Here is a 23,401-nt window from a genome sequence, read left to right as displayed (position 1 = left end):
TCAAATGGTATTTCTGGTTCTAGATCCTTGAGGAATCACCACACTGTCTTTCACAATGGTTGAACTAATTTACATTCTCACAAACAGTTAAAAGCGTTCCTATTTCTCCACAGCCTCGCCAGCATCTATTGTTTCCTGACTTTTTAATAATTACCATTCTGACTGGCATGGGACGGTATCTCATTGTGGTTTTGATTTGCATTTCTCTGATGATCAATGAAATGATGTTGAGCTTTTTTTCATGTTTTTTGGCCACATTTGTCTTCTTTTGAGAAGTAGGTCTGTTCTATCACTAAAGATTAGTGTTGTCTTTTTGCTCATCCCAGAAATTCATATAAATTGAATAATATATGTACTTACGACATAAAGCAATCATATGGTATGAGTTTTTTTTCCTTCAGCATGCTTTTGAGATTTATCTGCATTGTTTTACTTATTAGTAGTTCCACTCCTTTTTACTGCTGAGTAATATTCCACTGTACAAATCAATGACAATTTGTATATGCATTCATCTGTTAACAGACATTTGGACTGTTTCCAGTTTGGAACTATGATGACTAATTCTACTATAAACTGCTATAAATATTTAGGTTCAAGTTTTTTCTGAAAATATATTTTTCATTTCTTTTGAGTAAATATCTAAAAGGAGATCTTGCAATTCCTTCCAGGTGAATCACATGGTAAGTTTATTTTTAATTTTGCATGAAACTGCTAAACTATTTCTCAACTTAACTGTAGCGTTTTATACACCCACCAGCAATGTATGAGAGTTCTAGCTGCTCCACAGCCTCACCAACAATTGGTATTGTCAGTCTTCTGTTGGTCTTTTTAATTCCAGCCATTCTAGTGTGTGTGAAGTGATATCTCATTGTGTTTTTAATTTGCAATTCCCAGATGATTAATGACTCTAGCCTCTGTTCATGTGCATATTGTCTATCTGTATATCTTCCTTTGACAAGTTCCTGTTAAAGTCTCTGTCATTTTTTTTTTTTCTTTTAAAAATACCTGGTTTGGCCGGGTGTGGTGGCTCATGCCTGTAATCCCAGCACTTTGGGAGGCCGAAGCAGGCGGACCATGAGGTCAGGAGATCAAGATCATCCTGGCTAACATGGTGAAACCCCATCTCTACTAAAATACAAAAAATTAGCCAGGCGTGGCGGTGGGCGCCCGTAGTCCCGCCTACTCTGGAGGCTGAGGCAGGAGAATGGCGTGAACCCGGGAGGCGGAGCTTCCATGAGCAGAGATGGCACCACTGCACTCCAGCCTGGGAGACAGAGCGAGACTCTGTCTCAAGGGAAAAAAAAAACCGGTTTACAGTCTTACTGAATTGGATGAATTAGTTACATGTACTGCAAAGTTACCCGTCACTTACAACATCTTAAAGGACTCACTAGGGTTTTGGGACCCCAAAGTACTAGCACTTCTTTATGTGACTCTTCCTGATCAAAGAATTCCCTCTGGCACTTATGGGCATTCACGGCACAGGCATGTAAAAATATCAACATCAAATATGCACCGGCAATGACAATCACAACAACATACAACAAAGGGCTCCACTCACAATGTCACACTAACTTTCTTCCCCAAATCCCAAGAGTTGAATCCGGATACTCCACCCCCACCGAATGATGATTTAGTTCCTATATCCAACAGAACCATAAAAGTTTGACTCCTTCCTCTCCCTGAAGTTCTTCTAGCATATTTAGTTAGACATATGGGTATGGCCTTTGGTCCCCCTAAGGACACACAGACATCAGCCCAACCCCTTTTAATCTTTCTCTTTAAAGCACCTGAAATTAAAGAGTAGGAGGAGGGAGAGGTCAGGCCACAGAGCAAGACTGTGGCTCTACAGCAATAAGCAAAGTTTGCATTTACTTTCATTTTCAAGCATTAACCCTTGCAGCTCAACCAAATTCTAAGGTTTTGAATCCACCTAAAGCTCTATATCCTTATTGTGGAAACCATATGTTCCGCTTTGAGGGCTCCTTAACTCAGCAGCTGTAGCCACATTGCCTTTCAGCAGAGCAGGGGCCATGAAGGTGAGCATACAACAACCAAAGCACAATTCAGGTGGTATGTTTCAATCCTGCCTCTCAACTAAGCCTCTAAATTATTCATTAACAGGTAGAACAGTGGAGGACTTTCACTCTCCCTATCCTCACTGCCCTTGCCCACCACCTGGGTAAGACCATTCACTAACAGACGCCAGAGAGAATTTTTATATCTCCTAACCTAGCCCAAGAGGCTCTCATCCTTCCTCTCAGAATGCCATGCCTATCAGTACCCCATCCTCATGGCCAAAACTATCAAGAACTGTGAGAGGTCTGAGACTTCCTACTCTCTTTGAAAGCTAATAAAGTAGCCTAGTACTCTTCCATGGATACCGGCAGAAGACACAGTAGTCCTGTGTCAGAGACAAAAGGACTTTTGACCCACAGTACAGCAAGGAACACGAGCATCATGTGTGTATCAGTTCCCCCATATCCCCCAAGTCCCGCAGGGAAGACACAGGGGGGGTCCAGGTAGATGCTGCACATGCAGTAGGTTTGCATCATAGCTGAGGAACCCTGAGCTTAGGGAACCCAAATCTTTTGTTGTTGTTGTTTTGAGACAGAGTCTCTCTCGGTTGCCCATGCTGGAGTGCAGTGGCGCGATCTCCGCTCACTGCAAGCTCCGCCTCCCAGGTTCATGTCATTCTCCTGCCTCAGCCTCCTGAGTAGCTGGGACTACTGGTGCCCGCCACCACGCCCAGTTAATTTTTTGTATTTTTAGTAGAGACAGGGTTTCACTATGTTAGCCAGGATGGTCTCGATCTCCTGACCTCGTGATCCGACCGCCTCGGCCTCCCAAAGTGCTGGGATTACAGGCGTGAGCCACTGCGCCCAGCCAGGGAACCCAAAGCAAACCTGCTCTTTGCCCAGAGGGAGATATTATCTTTATTATACTGGACAATAAGCAAATCTGCCCTTTGCTACAGAGGGAGATGCTGTATCATCCTAGGCTGTTTGCTATACAGATATCACTGAAAAGATCATTTAAAACAAAAGGGCTGTCACTGCCTCACTGGTAAGAGGTACAGAAATGCAAGGACCTATGGAAAAGCCAGGTGCAATGGCGTGCACCTGTAGTCCCAGCTATTCAGAAGGATGAGATGGGAGGATCGCTTGATGCCAGAAGTTCAAGGCTACAGTGCACCACTGTACTGCAGCCTGGGCAACACAGTAAGAGCCTGTCTCTTAAGGGGGGGAAAAAAAGATCCATGGAGAATTGTCTCCCAAATAACTATATCTTATTTATGTTAGCAATATTGTGCACTTTAAGTATATAGGTCTTATATGTATTTTGTTAAATTTATCCTTAAGTATTTCATGGTTTTTTGATGCTGTTATAAATGGCACTTTTTTCCGTTTTCCAATTGTTTACGAGTATGTACAAATAAAATTGATTTTTGTATACTGTCCATGTATCCTACAACCCAGCTAAACTCACTTGTTAATTCTGATAGTTTTTCAGTATAGATTCCTTACGAATTTCTACAAATACAGTCCATGTTGTCTGTAACGTCTTTATTTCCTCCTTTCCAATCTGCACGTTTTATATTTCTTTTCCCTTACTACACCTTGCTGGGACCTCCAGTAAAATGTTGACTAAAAGTGGTGACAGCAGACATCCTTGCCCTGTTCCTAATTTTATCTGTTAGTTATAGGTTTCCATAGATTTTCTTTACCAGGTTGAGAAAGTTTACTTCTTTCCCGATTTGATGAGGTTTTTTTAAAAATCATAAAAGGATGTTTAATTCTATCATATGCTTTTTCTGCAACTAGTGAATCGTATGGCTTTTCTTTTTTTAGTCTGTGAATCATATTAATTTTTGATTAAATTAATTTAGTATTCCTTATATAAGCCCCACTTGATCACATCTTATAATTTATATATATATTGCTAAATTACATTGTGCTAATATTTTGTTAAACATTTTTGTTATGTTCACGAGGGATATTGTTCTGTAGTTTTCTTTTCATTTTATAGTGTCTGCCTGGAGACAATGCTAGCTAATAAAATGAATTGGAGTGTGTTCTTATTTTTCAGGAAAAGTTTGCACAGAATTGTCTCTATTTCCTCCTTAAATATTTGCTAAAATTCACCAGTAAAGCCATCTAGATATAAAGCTTCCTTGTGGGAAGGTTTTTAAATATAAATTCACTTTCTTTAGCAGATGCAGGGCTATTCAGATATCCTTCTTCCCAAGTAACCTGGGATATTTGATAGTTTGTGTCTTTGAAGGAATTTGTCTATTTCCTCTAAGCTGCCAAATGTATTAGTATAAAGTTACATGTAATATTCTTTTAATATCTGCACGATCTGTAGAAATGTCCTCTCTTCATTCCTCATAGTGGTAAATTGTCTTCTCTCCTTTTATTCTTGATTAGCTAGAGATTTATCCATTTTATTGAGCTTTACAAAGAACCATTTTTGGACCAGGCATGGTGGCTCACACTTGTAATCTCAGAACTTTGAGAGGTTAAGATGGCTCACTTGTGGCCACAGGTTTGAGACCAGTCTGGACAACATATCAAGACCCCACCTCAACAAAATAAAGATAAAAATTAGCTGGGTGTGGTAGGGCCTGCTTGTAGTCCTAGCTCACACTCCCTTGACTTGGAGGCTGCAGCAAGCAAACCATGACACAGTGGCATGAACATGGCTCACTGAAGCGTCAAATTCCCAGGCTCAAGCAATCCTCCTGCCTCAGCCCTGCAAGTAGCTGGGACTACAGGCATGCACCACAATGCCTGGCTTTTGTTTTGTAGAAATGAGATTTCACCACGCTGCCTAGGCTGATCTCAAACTCCTGAGCTCAAGTGATCTGCCCAGCTTGGCCTCTCAGCATGCACCACTATGCCTAGCCCATTTTTTATTTAATTAACTATTATTTTTACCTCTTTCCTTCTGTTTGATTTATTCTTCTTTTCCTAGAATCTTTTTTTTTTTTTTTTTTTTTTTTTTTTGAGATGGAGTTTCATGTTGCCCAGGCTGAAGTGCAATGGCGCAATCTTGGCTCACCACAACCTCCGCCACCCGGGTTCAAGCGATTCTCCTGCCTCAGCCTCCCAAGTAGCTGGGATTATAGGCATGTGTCACCACGCCTGGCTAATTTTTTGTATTTTTAGTAGAGACAGGGTTTCTCCATGTTGGTCAAGCTGGTCTCAAACTCCACACCTCAGGTGATCTGCCTGCCTCGGCCTCCCAAAGTGCTGGGATTACAGGAGTGAGCCACCACGCCCACCCGCCTAGAATCCTAAGATGGAAGCACAGATCAGTGTTCACCAAACTACTAAATCATGACAATGGTCTTTATGTATTGCTTCCCACCTAAGAATGGTTGTTTTTTCGTTTGTTTTTGAGACAGAGCCTTGCTCTGTCACCCAGGCTAGAGTGCAGTGGTGCGATCTTGGCTCACTGCAACCTCTGCTTCCCGGGTTCAAGTGACTCTCCTGCCTCAGCTTCCCAAGCAGCTGGGATTAGAGGTGCATGCCTCCATGCTGGCTACTTTTGTATTTTTAGTAGAGATGGGGTTTCACCATGTTGGTCAGGCTGGTCTTGAATTTCTGATCTCAACTGATGCACCTGCCTCAGCCTCCCAAAGTGCTGGGATTACAGGCATGAGCCACTGTGCCCGGCCTGATATTTACATTTTTAAATGGTTGGGGTGAGGGAGAATATGTGACAGACTTACATGACTTACAAAGCCTCAAATATTTGCTACCTGGACCTTTACAGAAAAAGTCTGTCAACTCCTCGTTTAAATGATTGATTGATTTTAAAACTTTCTTCTTGTTTACAGTAAGCCTTTAATATGAAAACTTTTCCCCAAAGCTGCTTTAGATGTATTCCATTAATTTCAATACATTTTTATTACCATTCACTTCAAATGTTTTCTAATATTGCTTGTGATTTCATCTGACACATGGATAATAAAGTGTACCATTTAATTCCCAAGCACTTGGAGAATTTCTAGCTATGCTATTATTATTGATTACTAATTTAATTATAGTATTGTCAGAGAACATAATACTCTGCAACATTCTCATTTGAAATTAGAGACTTGTATTTTGACTCAGTATATTCTCTCTTGGTGAATGTTCCTTCTGCATTTGAAAAGAATTTTTACTTTTTTTTAGTTTTTGTTTTTTTTTTTTTTTTGAGACAGAGTCTCACTCTGTCACCTAGGCTGGAGTGCAGTGGTGCAATCTGGGCTGAATGCAACCTCCACCTCCCTGGTTCACACAATTCCACTGCCTCAGCCTCCCAAGCAGCTGGGATTACAGGTGCATGGTACCACGCCCAGTTAATTTTTTTGTATTTTTAGTAGACGGGGTTTCGCCGTGTTGGCCAGACTGGTCTCAAACTCCTGAACTCAGGCAATCTGCCCTCCTCAGCCTCCCAAAGTGCTGAGATTACAGGCGAGAGCCACCGTGCCCGGACAAGAACATTTTTTTTCTTAATAGTTGCTGAGGGTAGTATTCTATTTATGTCAGTTAGCAAAAGCTGGTTGATAGTGTTATTCAGATCCTTGATATCCTTAATAAATTTTTAGGCTGTTAAAATTCCCAAATATGATGGTGGATTTGTCTATGTCTCCTCTTCTGCACATTTTTGCTTCATATATTTTGAAGTTCTGTTGTCAGAAGAACATAGATTTTTACCTGTCCTGTTAAAAGACAATAAAAATTACAGGAGTGGGACTCGCCCTTTGAACTAGGAGCAAAGTCCTAACTTCTAACAAGAAAAGGTCTGGGCCGGGTTCAGTGGCTCACAACTGTAATCCCAACACTCTGGGAGGCCAAGGCAAGAGGACTGCTTAAGTCCAGGAGCTGGAAACCAGCCTGGGCATAACATGGTAAGACCCTCTTCTCTACAAAAAAATAATTTTTAAAAATTAGCCGGGCATGGTGGAGCATGTCTAAAGTCCTAGCTACTCGAGAGGCTGAGACAGGAGGAAAGTGTAATCTCAGAAGGTCAGGAGTTCAAGACCAGCCTGGCCAATATAGTGAAACCACATCTCCACTAAAACTACAAAAATCAGCTGGGCGTGGTGCTACATGCCTGTAGTCCTGGCTACTCAGGAGGCTACAGCAGGAGAACTGCTTGAACCCGGGAGGCGGAGGTTGCAGTGAGCAGAGATAGCAGCATTGCACTCCAACTCTGGCGACAGTGCGAGACTCTGTCCACGGGCGAGGGGGAGGGGAGGGGGAATCTGAGTGTTTAGTTGACCTTTGTTTTTTTTTTTTTTTTTGAGACGGAGTCTCGCTCTGCCGCCCAGGCTGGAGTGCAGTGGCCGGATCTCAGCAAGCTCCGCCTCCCGGGTTCACGCCATTCTCCTGCCTCAGCCTCCGGAGTAGCTGGGACTACAGGTGCCCGCCACCTCGCCTGCCTAGTTTTTTGTTTTTTTTTTTTTTTTTCTAGTAGAGACGGGGTTTCACCGTATTAGCCAGGATGGTCTCGATCTCCTGACCTCGTGATCTGCCCGTCTCGGCCTCCCAAAGTGCTGGGATTACAGGCTTGAGCCACCGCGCCCGGCCTAGTTGACCTTTGAACAACAGGGTCCACTTACACACATTTTTTTTTCCATAAATATATTAAATATTTTTTGGAAATTTGTGGCAATTTGAAAAAACTTGCTGATGAACCATGTCACCACTTAGAAATATCAAAAAGATTTAAGAAAAAGTTTGATATGTCATGAATGCATAAAACATATGTAAACATTGTGTTTTATAATTTACTACCATAAAATATATAAATTATAAATGTTAAAATGTATAAAAACTTACCCACACAAATACATTGTATCATTTGCAGTGGAGAGAAATGTAAACAAAGATGCACTATTAAATCAAAACCACAAAAAAGTAACTGTAGTACATACTATACTATTGTAACATTTTTGTAGCCACCTCCTGTTGCTACTGTGGTGAACTCAAGTGTTGCCACTAATTGTCTGTTTCCACATGAGCAGTTCCTCCCTCCAGTAAATTGTGTATTGCAGTAAAAGGTGATCTCCCATATTTTTCATCGTGCTTAGTGCAATACTGTAAAACTCGAATACACTAGGAGACCCATATGAAGTGCCACTAATGATGCTGGAAGTGCTCCCAAGAAGCAGAGAAAAGTATGACATTACAAGCAAAACTTTAACTGCTTGATATGTACTGCAGATTGAGGTCTACAGCTGCAGTTGCCCAACATTTCAAGATAAATGAATCCAGTGTAAAGACCATTATAAAAAAGGAAATCTAGGCTGGGCGCGGTGGCTCAAGCCTGTAATCCCAGCACTTTGGGAGGCCGAGACGGGCGGATCACGAGGTCAGGAGATCGAGACTATCCTGGCTAACACGGTGAAACCCCGTCTCTACTAAAAATACAAAAAAAAACTAGCCGGGCGAGGTGGCGGGCGCCTGTAGTCCCAGCTACTCAGGAGGCTGAGGCAGGAGAATGGCGTGAACCCGGGAGGCGGAGCTTACAGTGAGCTGAGATCTGGCCACTGCACTCCAGCCTGGGCGACAGAGCGAGACTCCATCTCAAAAAAAAAAAAAAAAAAGGAAATCTGTTAAGCCATCACTGCAGTTACACCAGCAGATACAAAAACCTTGCACTTTTAGCGAAATATTTTTTTGTCTAACATTGAAAATGCAGCCTTTGGCCAGGTGTGGCCAAAGTGCTGGGATTTGGCTCATGCCTATAATCCCAGCACTTTGGGAGGATAAGGCAGGCAGATCACCTGAGGTCAGGAGTTTTGGACCAGCCTGGCCAATACGGTAAAACCCCGTCTCTACCAAAAAATACAAAAATTAGCTGTGTATGGTGGCACATGCCTGTGGTCCCAGCTTCTTGGGAGGCAGAGGTGGGAGAATAGCTTGAACCCGGGAGGTGGAGGCTCTAGTGAGCTGAGATCGCACCACTGCACTCCAGCCTAGGTGATAGAGCGAGACTGTCTCAAAAAAACAAAACAAAAAAAAAGGTCAAGAAAACAGGAGAAGCAGCTTCTGGTGACCAAGAATTCCCAGGTGCCATTAAGAAAATCATTGAGGAGAATGGATATATGCCCAAACAGGTTTTTTGTTTTGTTGTTTTTTGGGTCTCATTCTGTCACCCAGACTGGAGAGCAGTGGCATAATCAGAGCTCACTGCAGCCTCAACCTCCTGGGCTCAAGTGATCCTCATACCTCAGCCTCCTGAGTAACTGGGACCACAGGTGCATGCCTAAATTTTTAAAATTTTTATAGAGATAGGGTCTCATTATGTTGCCCAGGCTGGTCTCGAACTCCTAGACTCAAGTGATCCTCCTGCCTCAGCTCTCCAAAGTGCTGGGATTACAGGTATGAGCCACCATGCCCAGCCCAAACAGGTTTTCAATGCAGTTTTGAAAGTGCCTTATTCTGGAAAAGAATGCCATAAAAGACATTTATCAGTAAGGAAGAGAAGGCAGCACCACAATTTTTAAGGCAGGAAAGGATAGGCTAAGTCTATTGTTTTGTGCAAATGTAGTTGGGTTCATGATCAGAACTGCCCTTATCTATAAAGCTGCTAAACCCTGAGCCTTGAAGGGAAAGGATAAACGCCAGTTGCCACTTTTCCAAATGTACAACAAGAAGGCCTGGACAATGAGAACTCTTTTTCTGGATTGGGTCCAACAGTGTTTCGTCCCTGAAGACAGAAGTACCTTGCCAGTAAGGAACTGCCTTTTAAAATTCCTTTGATATTGGACAATGCTCCCAGCCACTCAGAACCCCATGTGTTCAACACCGAAGGCATCCACATGGTCTACTTGCCCCCAGATACATCATCTTTAATTTGGGCTCTAAGGCCCTTTAAGGCTCATTATATATGGTACTCTATGGAATGAACATCAAGTCTATATGGAAGAGAACCCGGTTGAGAGAACATTATGAAAATCAGAAAGGATTACACCACTGAAGATGCCGTCATTGTTATAGACAAAGCCATGAAAGCCATCAAGCCCAAGGCAATAAATTCTTTTTTTGTTTTGTTTTTTTGGAGATGGAGTCTCACTTTGTCCCCCAGGGTGAAGTGCAGTGGCACAATCTGAACCTCGGCTCACTGCAACCTCTGCTTCTCAGGTTCAACTGATTGTCCTGCCTCAGCCTCCCAAATAGCTGGTATTAAAGGCACACGCCACCACACCCAGCTAATTTTTGTATTTTTAGTAGAGACAGCGTTCTGCCATGTTGGCCAGGCTGGGCTCAACCTCCTAACCTCAGGTGATCCACCCACCTTGGCCTCCCAAAATGCTGGGATTACAGGCATGAGCCTCCAGGCCCGGCCCAAAAGCAATAAATTCTTACAGAGAAAACTGCATCTAGACATTGTGCATGACTTCACAGGATTTACGACATAACCAATGAAGAAAATCATGAAATAAATTGTGGATATGACAAAAATGGTGGAAGGTGAAGGGTTTCAAGATATGCATCTTGGGTAAGGCACAGTGGCTCATGCCTGTAATCCCAACACTGCGGGAGGCCAAGGTGAGGGGATCACTTGAGCCCTACAGTTTGAGAGCAACCTGGGCAACCTAGTGAGATCCCAACTCTACAAAAAATTTAAAAGTTAGCCAGATGTGGTGGTGTGCACCTGTAGTCCCAGCTACTCAGGAGGCTGAGGTGGAAGGATCACTTGAGCCCAGGAGGTCAAGGATGCTGTGAGCTATGATCACACCACTGCACTCCAGCCTGAGCAGGAGTGAAATCCTGCCGAAAAGAAAAGAAAAAGAAAAAGAAAGGATCTTGGAGAAATTTAAGAGCTAACAGATACCATACCAGAGGAATTAACGGGGGACAACTTGATGGAGATGACTGCTTCTGAACTAGTGCCAGACAAGAAGAAAGAAGATGTAGAAGAAGCACAGAAAACAAATTGACAGTAGACAATTGGCATTATTCAAGGCTGCTTTTGACATATTTTATGACATGGACCCTTCTACGATACACACAATGAAGCTAAAGCAAACAGTGAAAAAAAGCTTGCTACCATAGGGAAATATTGTTAGAGAAATCAGGCATAGTGGTACACGCCTTTAATCCCAGCTACTTGAGAGACTGAGGCAGGAGTTCAAGACCAGCAACACAGTGAGACATCACCTCTTTAAAAAAAAAAAAAGTGAGGGTGAGGGAGGAAGGAAGGAAGGAGGGAGGGAGGGAAGGAGGGAGGGAAGAAGGGAGGGAGGGAAAAAGTCGGACAGAAATTACAATGTATTTCCATAAAGTTACATCAAGTGTCCCTGCCTCTCCTGTCTCCTCATGTACCTTCTCCACCTCTTCTGCCTCTGCCACTCCAGACAGCAAGACCCATCGCTGCTCTTCCTCGATCCACTTCAGTTCATGAACAGTAACTATATTTTCTCTCCCTTACAGTTTCTGTAATAACATTTTTTCTCTAGCATACTTTATTGTAATAATATGACATGCAATAAATATATAAAATATGTGTTAATCAACTATGTTATCAGTAAGGCTTGGACAACAAGTTTTTGGGGATTCAAAAGTCATACGTGGATGTGGATATGACTGCTTGGGGTTGGTGTCCCTAATTCCCACGTTGTTCAAGGGTCAACTGTATGTTTTGTACCTAGAGCTTACTACCAGCAATAACTGGTTAACTATACCACTTAGATTTTAGCTTTTCTTTTTGTATGTGAGATGGAGTCTTGCTCTGTCACCCAGGTTGGAGTGCAGTGGCATGATCTCTGCTCACTGCAACCTCCGCCTCCCAAGTTTCAGTGATTCTCCCGCCTCAGCCTCCTGAATAGCTGGGATTACAGACGTATGCCACCACACTAGACTGATTTTTTGTATTTTTAGTAGGCACGGGATTTCACTATGTTGGCCAGGCTGGTCTTGAACTCCTGACCTCAAATGATCCACCCACCTCGGTCTCCCAAAGTGCTGGGATTAAAGGTGTAAGCCACCTCGCTCAGCCGGATTTTAGCTTTTATTTCTAAAATCAAACATCAACTAAAAAACCAGTTATAGAACTACATTTCTCAAACTAAACTGGGAGCAGTGGACTATAACCCATGAGTTCTGATGAAGGTTTGAAAGGTTTGTATTTCCCAGAGAAGACTGGTATGGCCCCTATGCAAGGACGACATGCAAATTTGTGAAGTGTTCCATGAAAAAAACAAATTAAATACATAACTTTTTTTTTGAGACAGAGTCTCACTCTATTGCCCAGGCTGGAATGCAGTAGCACAATCTTGGCTTACAGCAACCTCCACCTGGGGGCTCAAGTGATCCTCCCACCTCAGCCCCTGGAGTAGCTGGAACTACGGGTGTGCGCCACCACAACTAGCTAATTTGTCTCGTTTTTCTAGAGACAGGGTCTCGCCATATTGCCCAGGCTAGTCTCAAACTCCTGAGCTCAAGCCATCCACCCACCTCGGCCTCACAGAGTGCTGGAATTACAGGCGTGAGCTACCGCACCTGGCCTAAATTTTTTTTAAAAAAGAAAGGTTTGTATTTTCATTTCAATAGTATTTTTATAAAGTACATTCTGGATCATTTGAATAACCACATCACATCCAAAATCAATGTACAAGAATTCAGATGAGCTAAAGAAAAAGGCACAAAATGGACTTATAAGATAAATGACATATTTATGCCAAATAAAAGCCAAACCACTTAACCTGAGATTTAAGAAGGAAAGCCTTGCAGCATTCAAACACAGAAGAGTGGCGTAGAAATTGAGTCATCATAGGATATAAAGTATGTAGGATATAGAGTATGTAGTATGCACCGCCAGGTGCAGTGGCTTACGCCTGTAATCCCAGCACTTGCGGAGGCTGAGGGGGACAGATTGCGAGGTCAGGAGTTCGAGACCAGCCTGGCCAATATAGTGAAACCCCGTCTCTACTAAAAATACAAAAAAATTAGCCAGGCATGGTGGCAGGCGCCTGTAGTCCCAACTACTTGGGAGGCTGCGGCAGGAAAATCACTTGAACCTGGGAGGCAGAGGTTGCAGCGAGCCAAGATCGCGCCACTGTACTCCAGTGTGGGTGACAGAGTGAGACTCCGTTGGAAACTGGACAGGAAAGGACAGGACAGGACAGGACAGGACAGGAAAGGAAAGGAAGAAAAAGAAAGAAAAAAACTGCACATCTGCACTAAGGCAGAACCTAGTATACTCACTATGGAAAGAAATATATTTTTGTTTTGTTTTGTATTGAGACTGTCTTGCTCTGTCATCAGGCTACAGTGCAATGCCAAGATCATGGCTCACTGCAATCTTGGACACCTAGGCTCAAGTGATCCTCCCACCTCAGCCTCCCGAGTAGCTGGGACTACAGAACAGGCAGAAGCCATCACACTCTGGCCAATTTCCTTAGTATTTGTTGTAGAGACAAGGTCTTGCTACATCACCCAGGCTGATCTTGAACTTGTGGACACAAGCTATCCACCCATCTTGGACTCCCAAAGTGCTGGGATTACAGGTGTGAGCCACTGTGCCTGACCTAAAGACTGTTTAAGCAAAACAACATCATCTATCGCCGTAAGTTTAATTTTTTTACGTTGGTTTTACAGTTTTGTTTATATTAGGTTCATAAATTTACTTTTTGTTCGTTTGTTTTTGAGACAGAGTCTGGCTCTGTCGCCCAGGATGGAGTGCAGTGGCGCAATCTCAGCTCTCTGCAACCTCTGCCTTCCAGGTTCAAACGATTCTCCTGCCTCAGCCTCCGAAGTAGCTGGCATTTTTCGTACAGGAACCCACCACCACGCCCGGTTCATGTTTGTATCTTTTAGTAGAGATGAGGTTTTGCCATGTTGGCCAGGCTGGTCTCGAACTCCTGACCTCAGGTTATCCGCCCACTTTGGCCTCCCAAAGTACTGGAATTACAGGCATGAGCCATTGCACCTGGCCTATAAATTTACTTTTGATTTATACTGGTTTTATATATTTATATCTATCTTACAAAGTAAATATTTTAATATTTTAATAAAATAAGTTAGTAAATATTTTAATAAAATATTTTAATAAAATACTGAGGATTCACAATTTTTTTTTTCCTTTAAAAGGGAACTGTAAATCGCTATTATTAAAAAAACAAAAAACAGGGGCCAGGCATGGTGGCTCACGCTTGTAATCCCAACACTTTGGAGGACTAAGGCAGGCGGATCACTTGAAGCCAGGAGTTTGCGAACAGCCTGGCCAACATGGGGAAAGCCCGCCTCTACAAAAATTAGCTGGGCATGGTGGAGTGCACCTGTAGTCCCAAATACTCAGGGGGCTGAGCTAGGACAATCACTTGAACACGGGAGGCAGAGGTTGCAGTGAGTAGAAATCACACCACTGCACGCCAGCCTGGGCAACAGGGTGAGACTCCATCTCAGAAAAAAAAAAAGTTAAAAAATAGATGCTGGAGAGGTCATGGGAACACTTACACACTGTTGGTGAAAATGTAAATTAGTTCAGCCACTGTAGAAAGCAGCTTGGTGACTTCTCAAAGAATTTGAAAGAGAACTACCATTTGACCCAGCAATCACATTACTGGGTACATACCTAAAAGAAAATAAATGTTTACGCCAGAAAGACACATGCACCTGCATGGTCATCGCAGCACTACTCACAACAGCAAAGACATGGAATCAACCTGGGTGCCCATCAATGGTGACTGGATAAGGAAAATGTGGTACATATACACTATGAAATACTACGTAGCCATAAAAATGAAAGAAACCGCCGGGCGTGGTGGCTCACGCCTGTAATCCCAGCACTTTGGGAGGCCGAGGCGGGCGGATCACAAGGTCAGGAGATCAAGACCATCCTGGCTAACATGGTGAAACCCCATCTCTACTAAAAATACAAAAAAATTAGCCAGGTGTGGTGGCGGGCGCCTGTAGTCCCAGCTACTGGGGAGGCTGAGGCAGGAGAACGGCCTGAACCTGGGAGGCGGAGCTTGCAGTGAGCCGAGATTGCGCCACTGCACTCCAGCCTGGGAGACAGAGCAAGACACTATCTCAAAAAAAAAAAAAAAAAAAATGAAATAAACTATGTCCTTTGCAGCAACATGGATGTAGCTGGAGGCCATTATCCTAAGCAAATTAACACAGAAACAGAAAACTAAATACCACAAATTCTTACTTATAAGTGGGAGCTAAACTTTGGGTACTCATGAACATAAAGATGGCAACAATGGAAACTGAGGACTACTGGGGATATAGGGAGGGGGTCATGGGTTGAAAAACTAACTATTGGCTAGGCACAGTGGCTCACACCTGTAATCCCAGCACTTTGGGAGGCTGAGGTGGGCGGATCACGAGGTCAGGAGATCAGGATCATCCCGGCTAACATGGTGAAACCCCATCTCTACTAAAAATACAAAAAATTAATTAGCCAGACGTGATGGCATGCACCTGTAGTCCCAGCTACTCCGGAGGCTGAGGCAGGAGAATAGCTTGGACCTGGGAGGCAGAAGTTACAGTGAGCCAAGATTGCACCACTGCAATTAACAGAGCGAGACTCCATCTCAAAAAAAAAAAAAAGAAAAAAAAAGAATAAAAGAAAAACTATTGGATACTATGCTCAGCGCCTGGGTGACAGAACCATTCATACTGCAAAGCTCAGCATCATGCAATATACCCAGGTAACAGAACTGCACATGTACCCCTTGAACCTAAAATAAAAGCTGAAAAAAAAAAAGGTGAATTCCAAATTAGTCACATACCTTTAAAGTCTATGTTCAAGTATATAGTATTTAAATTTGAGCTTCTGCGGCTCATATTTAAATGTATATGAAGTATCTGCTGCACTACTCCCATTCTATTTAGGTGAGCTTCCTTAACTTTGTAACTTACTTTCCAAAAAGTCTTTGCTACACGATAATTACATGAATTTCACAATGTATTTCAAAGGGTGTGAATTAACAACATAATAAAAAAAGAAATGGGCCAGGCATGATGGCTCACATCCTACCACTTTGGGAGGCTGAGGTTGGTGGATCACCTTAGGTCAGGGGTTCAAGACCAGCCTGGCCAACATGGTGAAACCCCATCTCTAGTGAAAATACAAAAAGTAGCCGGGCATGGTGGCGGGTGCCTGTAATCCCAGCTACTCAAGAGGCTGAGGCAAGAGAATCGCTTGAACCCAGGAGGTGGAGGCTGCAGTGAGTGGAGATCACACCACTACCCTCCAGCCTGGGCAACAGAATGAGACTCCGTCTCAAAAAATAAATACATAAAAATAAATTTTAAAAAAAGATTATATAACTGAGTGAAATAACAAATAAATGCTATTCATTTATTCACATACTCAATGAATAGGGTTATATACCAAGGGAGAGGCATTGTACCCAAGAATGAGAATAACACAGCCTATAAAACTGAACAAATATATAAAAATAAAAAAGGGAACTCTATATTATTCATGCTTATTATTAACATGATGGAAAAAACATGGAGATTCAAAATCAGAAAAGATCTGTTTCCAAATCATGGCTCTCCTAGTTGCTTATCACGTAATCCGAGTCAATAATAACATCTCTGAGCTTCAGTTTACTTACAGGGTTACTGTGAAGATAGTTATGAGGTATGCTGTAACTCAAAGTTATTTTCCTGTTTATCTAAATTAGCTTCTCCTTCTGATTTCTCTATTGTTTTACAGCATTCAATAGTCTACCAAATGGCCGGACGTGGTAGCTAACGCCTGTAATTCCAGCACTTTGGGAGGGTGAGGCAGGTAGATCGCCTGAGCTCAGGAGTTTGAGACCAGCCTGGCCAACATGATGAAACCCTGTCTCTACCAAAAATACAAAAAATTAGCCGAGCATGGTGGCCCATGCCTGTGGTCCCAGCTACTCATGAGGCTGAGGTGGGAGTATCTCTTGAGCCTGGGAGGCAAAGGATGCAGTGAGCTGAGATCCACTGCACCCTCACCTGGGTGACAGAGTAAGACCCCATCTCATTAAAAAAAAGAAAAAAAGAAAAATTCTATCAAACACCAGGGCTTACGATTGTATGGTCGTTGACATCTCTTCTTTCCATAGAAATATTAATCTGTCATATATTATGCAGATTACACCTTCACCATGACTCTATCCGCCTGTAACCAATCGTGTCTAAATCTCCAAATCCTGAAGCCTACTATGGTGTTTTTACCTCCATCTCCTCTCACCTATAATGCATTCTACATAAAAGCTACATGTACAGGATTTATCTTCTAAAGAATATCTCTGAGGTTGTCATTCTCCTACACTAAGTTACATTTTCTGTAACTCTTAAGGCCTTCTGCAGCAAGGCCCCACTGACTAGATCCTTCCAACTTCACCTCCAGTGATTCTTAAACTGAAAGTTCCCTGAGGTAATGATATTGAGGTTATTTCATCCACTATCCCTAGCATACTATATGACACATAATAGATACCCAATAATAATGTTTGAAAAAGCAGTGAAAATCGGCTGGGCGCGGTGACTCACGTCTGTAATGCCAGCACTTTGGGAGGCCGAGGCGGGTGGATCATGAGGTGAGGAGATCAAGACCATCCTGGCTAACATGGTGAAACCCCATCTCTACTAAAAATACAAAAAATTAGCAGTCGTGGGCGCCTGTAGTCCCAGCTACTCGGGAGGCTGAGGCAGGAGAATGGCGTGAACCCGGGAGGCGGAGCTTGCAGTGAGCTGAGATCTCGCCACTACCCTCTAGCCTGGGCAATACAGCGAAACTCTGTCTCGAAATAAAAAAAAAAGAAAAAGTAGTGAAAATCTATAATACTCTTCCCCCCAAAAATGAACACTGGACTATCTCTGGTGGTATAATTCTTGCTTCATTTCTTTCTAACACACTTTTAATTATTAACACAATTGTTCTAACCAAGACAATCTGAAAACTGGTCTTTAAAGACAATCACAAAGAATCACAAAGAGACAATAGCCCTCTGTGATTAAAAGAAAGTCAATGAAAAAGCTTTTTAATCCCCCTATTTTAATTACTTTTAAAATTCTTAGTCTTGCTACTAAGTCAGCAGCTATAAGGCATGGGTTAAATAACTGCAACATAAAAACTGTAATTTTGAAAAGACAAAACCAAATACCTACTGAATAATACAACATCAAATTATTTTCAAAAAATAATCATTATCATTATCATTAAATCTTCTGAGTACCTCTCAGGTATTTGTCCTAAAAATTTTTTTGGGTCTCTTATTCTTCTAGTAAGTGAAAGCCAGACATCCAAACTATACACACCCATTCACACAAAATTTTTCCCCTCTAAGTACACTACAAAATTTGTGATAAATGACACACTATGGCATAGTGTGTTCACATATACTCTCTGTAGACAATTTGAATAAGGAAATAATAGCACATATACTCTCTGAAGACAATTTGAATAAGGAAATTTAGGGCTAATCATAAACATTACCCATGGGCATTCCTCAAATACTAATCTCTCTGTTCATTATACACTCAATGTCATTGACTCAAAAAAGCTTGGGGAAAAGCATAGGGTCCAAATTAACAAACAAAAATTTTTTTGCCCAGCCTAAAAATTTGTATCACATGTAACTTTTCTGTAACACTAGTGTTGGGTGCAAGGACACAGACTCCTTAGGGATCTTTCAGCATAACCTAAAACTTACATGGGTCTTTAGATAACCTAATAAAACAGTGGCTGTTATAGTCAATCAATACAGCTCTCTAAACAAAGGGCTAGGCTAAACACTCTAGCATTTAGAAATAACAGAGGTCTCAATTTATCTTTACCAACTTAATGTACTCACAACAAATGCTTGCATCACGCCATCACAACTCTCCTTAAAAATGAAGGTAAAACTCAGGACCAAAAGAGAGCTCCTAAAGCTGTATTTCATTTGCATTATAAAATCTAACGCAAAATTTTTCATAACTTTACTCTCTGAATTCATGAACTAGAATGGCGGGGGCAGGAGGGTGGGTATAGAGAAGAACTTCCCTGAAAAGCATGGGTATAAAATATGACTGACAGTATCTCAATTGTTATTTGCCAAATGGCAGGGGCAAACAGGTTACTCTATGGATAACAGAGCATTAAAAAATTTTTTTCTAATTCTTACAAAACTGGTCCCTATTCTATAAAATGTGAACATCCACACCCCAACAAGTTACAGACTAGGATCTAAGACACAGACCTCAAATGCAGAATAAAATGCCAATGCTCTGCCTCCCTAAAGAAACATACAACCCCAAGAACTGCTGAACACCATCAAAGCAACACCCGACAGAGTGGCTGTTTTAAAAATTATATCAGGAAATCATGTTAAGTGCTAGCGGTTCCTCTAGGCCTCAGCAGCAGCCTTAGGTATAAGAGCAAACTGGAGCCCTCTTAACACTCAAAGAATAATGTTGATGTCATGACGAGGCTACTGATTCTTCGCACTCCGGACAAGTCATTCCTTGATCCACAGCGCAGTTCTTTCCCCACCCACCCCCATCCCCCCAAATAAAGAGATCACCAGACAGAGAAGCCCTCGGGTACCCCCTCCTCCTCTACCTCCAGCGGCTGCCGCTTTCTCCTCCCTCGGGCTCCGAGGTGGGGGCTCCAGAAGGTCCTGGGCAATCCCGAGCCCCGGCGGGGCTTGTTTTGCCCGTGCACGATAGCTCTGGCCAACAGCTTCCTTTCCCAGTTTGTCCAAACTGGAGCGCTTCAGGGTACCCGGGGCCCGAGAAGGGAGCCGGGGTGGCGACGTCGCCGCCGCCGCCGCCTCTGGTATGTCAGGGGCCGGGATTGTATTTCGAAAGATCCGCCATTTTCACCTCGTCATCACCATCACAGCTCAGCAGCTTCCCCGACAGCCGGAGCCCGGGCCGCCGCCGCCGCCGCCACCACCAGTAACCTCCCCCTTCCTCCTCCTCCCCTCCCCGCCCGCCCCTCCCGGGAGGTGCACACCCACATATCCGGGGAAGCCTCCCGCCGCCCCGCCAACCTTCAAACGCACAAGGGCCGTGCAAGTGCACACCGGCTACGCCGAGACCTTTCACCCCCGGGCGGAGCACGGGCCCCCGCAGGGACGCCAAAGGAAGTCGCGCCACCTGCGGGGTCCCAAGTCCGGCATATTTTTGTTTGCAAGACCAAAAGCCATGCGGAGGGTGGCATAAGGACAATAAAGAACCCAAACTCTTTTATTTTCAGAGCAGCAACTTGAGAGAGATGGTGGAATGCGTTTTATTCACTGTGGCTATCTCAGGTACTAAAAACACTGTGAAGACCCTTAATGTCATTCACCAACTTTGACATTTTACCCCACCCACGGAACTACTTTGACAGGATGAGCTATTTCCATATGCATGTTCGACCTTTGACACCTTTGTCAATTACAGGCAGCAATCCTCATGCAGGTGAGGTGGTCAAAACACTTCATTTAAAAAAATAAAGTTCTGAGCTGTCTTCCTCTCCAACTTAATTTTATCTGGTCATTTCTGTCCATGAACACAGTGACTTCCAATCTGTCATCGGTTTAAGACGTCAAAGCGCAACTAGATTTAAAATGTATTGAACTAATTGTAGAAACATTCATGAATGATCAATTTCTAAAATATTGAAAATATAACTCTAAGCTAAAATTACTTGCCAAATGTTTTTAGGATCTAAGTCATCAAATTTTAAAAAAACCCATCTGCTGCTGATATATTTGTTCAATACAGAAAATAAACAGCTTGCTTCAGAACAAGACCCTAGAGTTACCTACTAGGTAAGTAAGAGTTACCAGCTCCTGTCATCAGCCAGTTGAATAAGTAACCAAAAGAAAACAGAGGTAATTCTTAATCATTTAAAAAATAACAAAACATAAGCTGCAAGGCTTCTTCTGAGACCAGCATTTAAAAAAAAACAAAAGGAAACTGGCTGCCTTTGTCAATTTCAGAAAGAGTTAACCAACCAAAAACTTAATTCTTTATCATTCAACTACAATATAAGCTCTGGGCAAACTGAATTTCAAGGCTGCGAACAGGGCCACTCTACTGTCTAAGTTAGTGTAAGAAGATTAAGGTTGAAGTTGAAAAAGTCATTTCATTTCCCTACCTTGTTTCAATGGCAACTCCATATAAAAGTCGGTAGATTCAGCCTTCAACAAGGGCTGTCTACCACCCACCCCAATTGCTGTTTTTATATGCAGACTGCCAGATGCTGAGAGTATAAAGTGTCATCAGTTACTTCATCTTTAAACTTCATTTCCCCACTGACGGCCCCGTCCATCCGCACTCTGCTTGGTTGGTTACCGTTGCTGGCCAAGTTAAGTCCCGGCCCGCTCCCTTACCCCGTGCACCTCGGGAACATTATGACATTTGGCTGGTGGGCTTCGCGAGGAAAACGGACACGCACGAACAAGAGCCTGTACAAAGGGGCAAAGGAAGAACGCGGCGGCGGGCAGTAGGGAGAGGAGGGACTGGCACAAAATGACACAGCAGCAAAACCGGTTCCCAGAAACCCGGGACCGCCACGGCCGGCTTGTTGGGTCGCGCAATGTGCGTGTCAACAGCCGCGGGAGCCCTTCGTCCAGACCGCCTGGCAGGCAGCTGGCCGAGCGCTGGCCCTGCCGGGTGACAGCCACCCTCCCCGGAGCCGGCGGGAAGAGACGGAGCCCCGAGGATCCTCCGGCCCCGCAGCCCAGGGAAGGGGCGCGGCGGACCCCGCTGGCGGGTTCCCGCTCCCCGCCAAGGCCCACCGGCCCGGGCTCCCGGAGGGAGCGGTCCAGCGCTCTCCGCCCGCGCAGCCACTCGCAGCGGGGGCCGGTTCCCCCTTCCCGCCCGCCCGCGCAGTAGCCCCCATCCCGGGGGCTGACACTCACCAAAGCCGGCGGCGCCGCCGCCTCCTGGTCGCGCGGCGCTCCCTGGGCTCCCAGCAGCAGCGGCGGCGGCGGCGCCTCCGAGACACAGACCAGGGTTTGTTCAAAATCACGCGCCCAGCGCCATTCCACCGCCGCATCCCATAATACGCCGGGCCCTCCCCGCCCGCGCGCCCCTCTGTGCCCGCCCCTGCGCTCAGCACCCCGCCCCACGGCCGGCTTCCTTCGCTCCGCCTCTTCCGCGGTGCCTCGCCCCTCCCCTTGGCAACCCGAGCCCGCGTTATTCCGCCTGGCTCCGCCGGGGCGCTACAGCTCCACGTGACTCAGAGTGGCGCCCGGTCAAAGCGATCGCTCGGAATGTTCCATCCCACTGAAGCTGGTGGGGGGAGGACTCGCATCGCGCTGCTGTTGGGAGAGACCGTCCCTTCGTCTAGCTTTCCTTGTTAGGAAGTGTGAGCTGTAGGTGCGACTTCCAGGATATCCCGCTGTTTGATGTGCTTGAGTGAGGAGGTGATCAGTAGTCACAAATGCCAAGTCACTGTGTTTTTAGGCGCTAATTTTGCAGAGGTCGCTAAAAAGCCCCAGGGAGATCATTGAGAGTTAAACTTATTTTGAAAGAGACCTTTTGTTTTTTTTTTTTTTTGCAACACACAGCTAAGACTAACACAGTCAAAATTATTTGTATTTAATCACCTTTTATTTTTTCCCGCGATTTATATGATATCTAAATACGGAGTCGGATGAACAGACGCTGAGAGATCATTCTGAGGGGAAAAAGAAAAATTATTCTGAGAGATTATTATTAACTGCTGTGTGTGAGACAAGCACTACAGATATGAAAAAATAGAAAATACAAGAGTGTAAATGTAAGATGGTGCGGTACAGTGTATAATTTGCTAATGGAGCACGGAGGACATACAGGTCAGCATGAGAGACTACCTAGGGAACACAGTGGAGGAGGTGAAACTGTAGTGGAGGCAGCAATCACTTTGGAATCAAGCGGTACTGGTATTTAATGGCACCTCCGTTTATTAATGTATAACGTTTATTTTCCTATCTAGCAAATAAAAATAACAAAACTTCCCAGGATTCTGATGGTTAAATAAAATGAAGGGTGTTAAGCAGGTACACAATCTCTGCCTAAAATGTTAGTTCCCTTGTGCCATAATCAACACCCAGTACTAGCCCAAACACTAATAGTCAGGATTTAACAAGGCAGATGTCATGAAATTAGCAAAGCCTTGAAAATGGTAAGGTCAGGCCGGGCGCGGTGGCTCAAGCCTGTAATCCCAGCACTTTGGGAGGCCGAGACGGGCGGATCACGAGGTCAGGAGATCGAGACCATCCTGGCTAATACGGTGAAACCCCCGTCTCTACTAAAAAATACAAAAAACTAGCCGGACGAGGTGGCGGGCGCCTGTAGTCCCAGCTACTGGGGAGGCTGAGGCAGGAGAATGGCGTGAACCCGGGAGGCGGAGTTCGCAGTGTGCCGAGATCCGGCCACTGCACTCCAGCCTGGGCGACAGAGTGAGACTCTGCCTCAAAAAAAAAAAAAAAAAAAGAAAAGAA

At 44.0% G+C, this 23,401-nt stretch overlaps 1 protein-coding gene across 6 annotated transcripts in view; it reads right to left on the bottom strand.

Annotated features, from left to right (window-relative positions):
• LIN54 (lin-54 DREAM MuvB core complex component) overlaps positions 1–21,996 on the bottom strand; it is an 87,861-nt gene extending 65,865 nt beyond the window's left edge. For 2 of the 6 annotated variants that reach the window (XM_010358946.2, XM_010358947.2), the window contains exon 1: positions 19,543–19,893. The gene's annotated coding sequence lies outside the window, so the exon portion shown is untranslated. Of the gene's footprint in view, positions 1–17,489; positions 17,527–19,542; positions 19,894–21,835 lie in introns of those variants that run through there. The other 4 variants (XM_030917914.1, XM_030917930.1, XM_030917922.1 and 1 more) reach the window with 4 other exon arrangements.
• Between the last annotated feature and the right edge of the window lie 1,405 nt (positions 21,997–23,401).

The sequence above is a fragment of the Rhinopithecus roxellana genome, chromosome 2, assembly GCF_007565055.1.
Source record: "Rhinopithecus roxellana isolate Shanxi Qingling chromosome 2, ASM756505v1, whole genome shotgun sequence".
Lineage (NCBI taxonomy): Eukaryota > Metazoa > Chordata > Mammalia > Primates > Cercopithecidae > Rhinopithecus > Rhinopithecus roxellana.
This window is presented reverse-complemented; position numbering and strand designations above follow the sequence as displayed.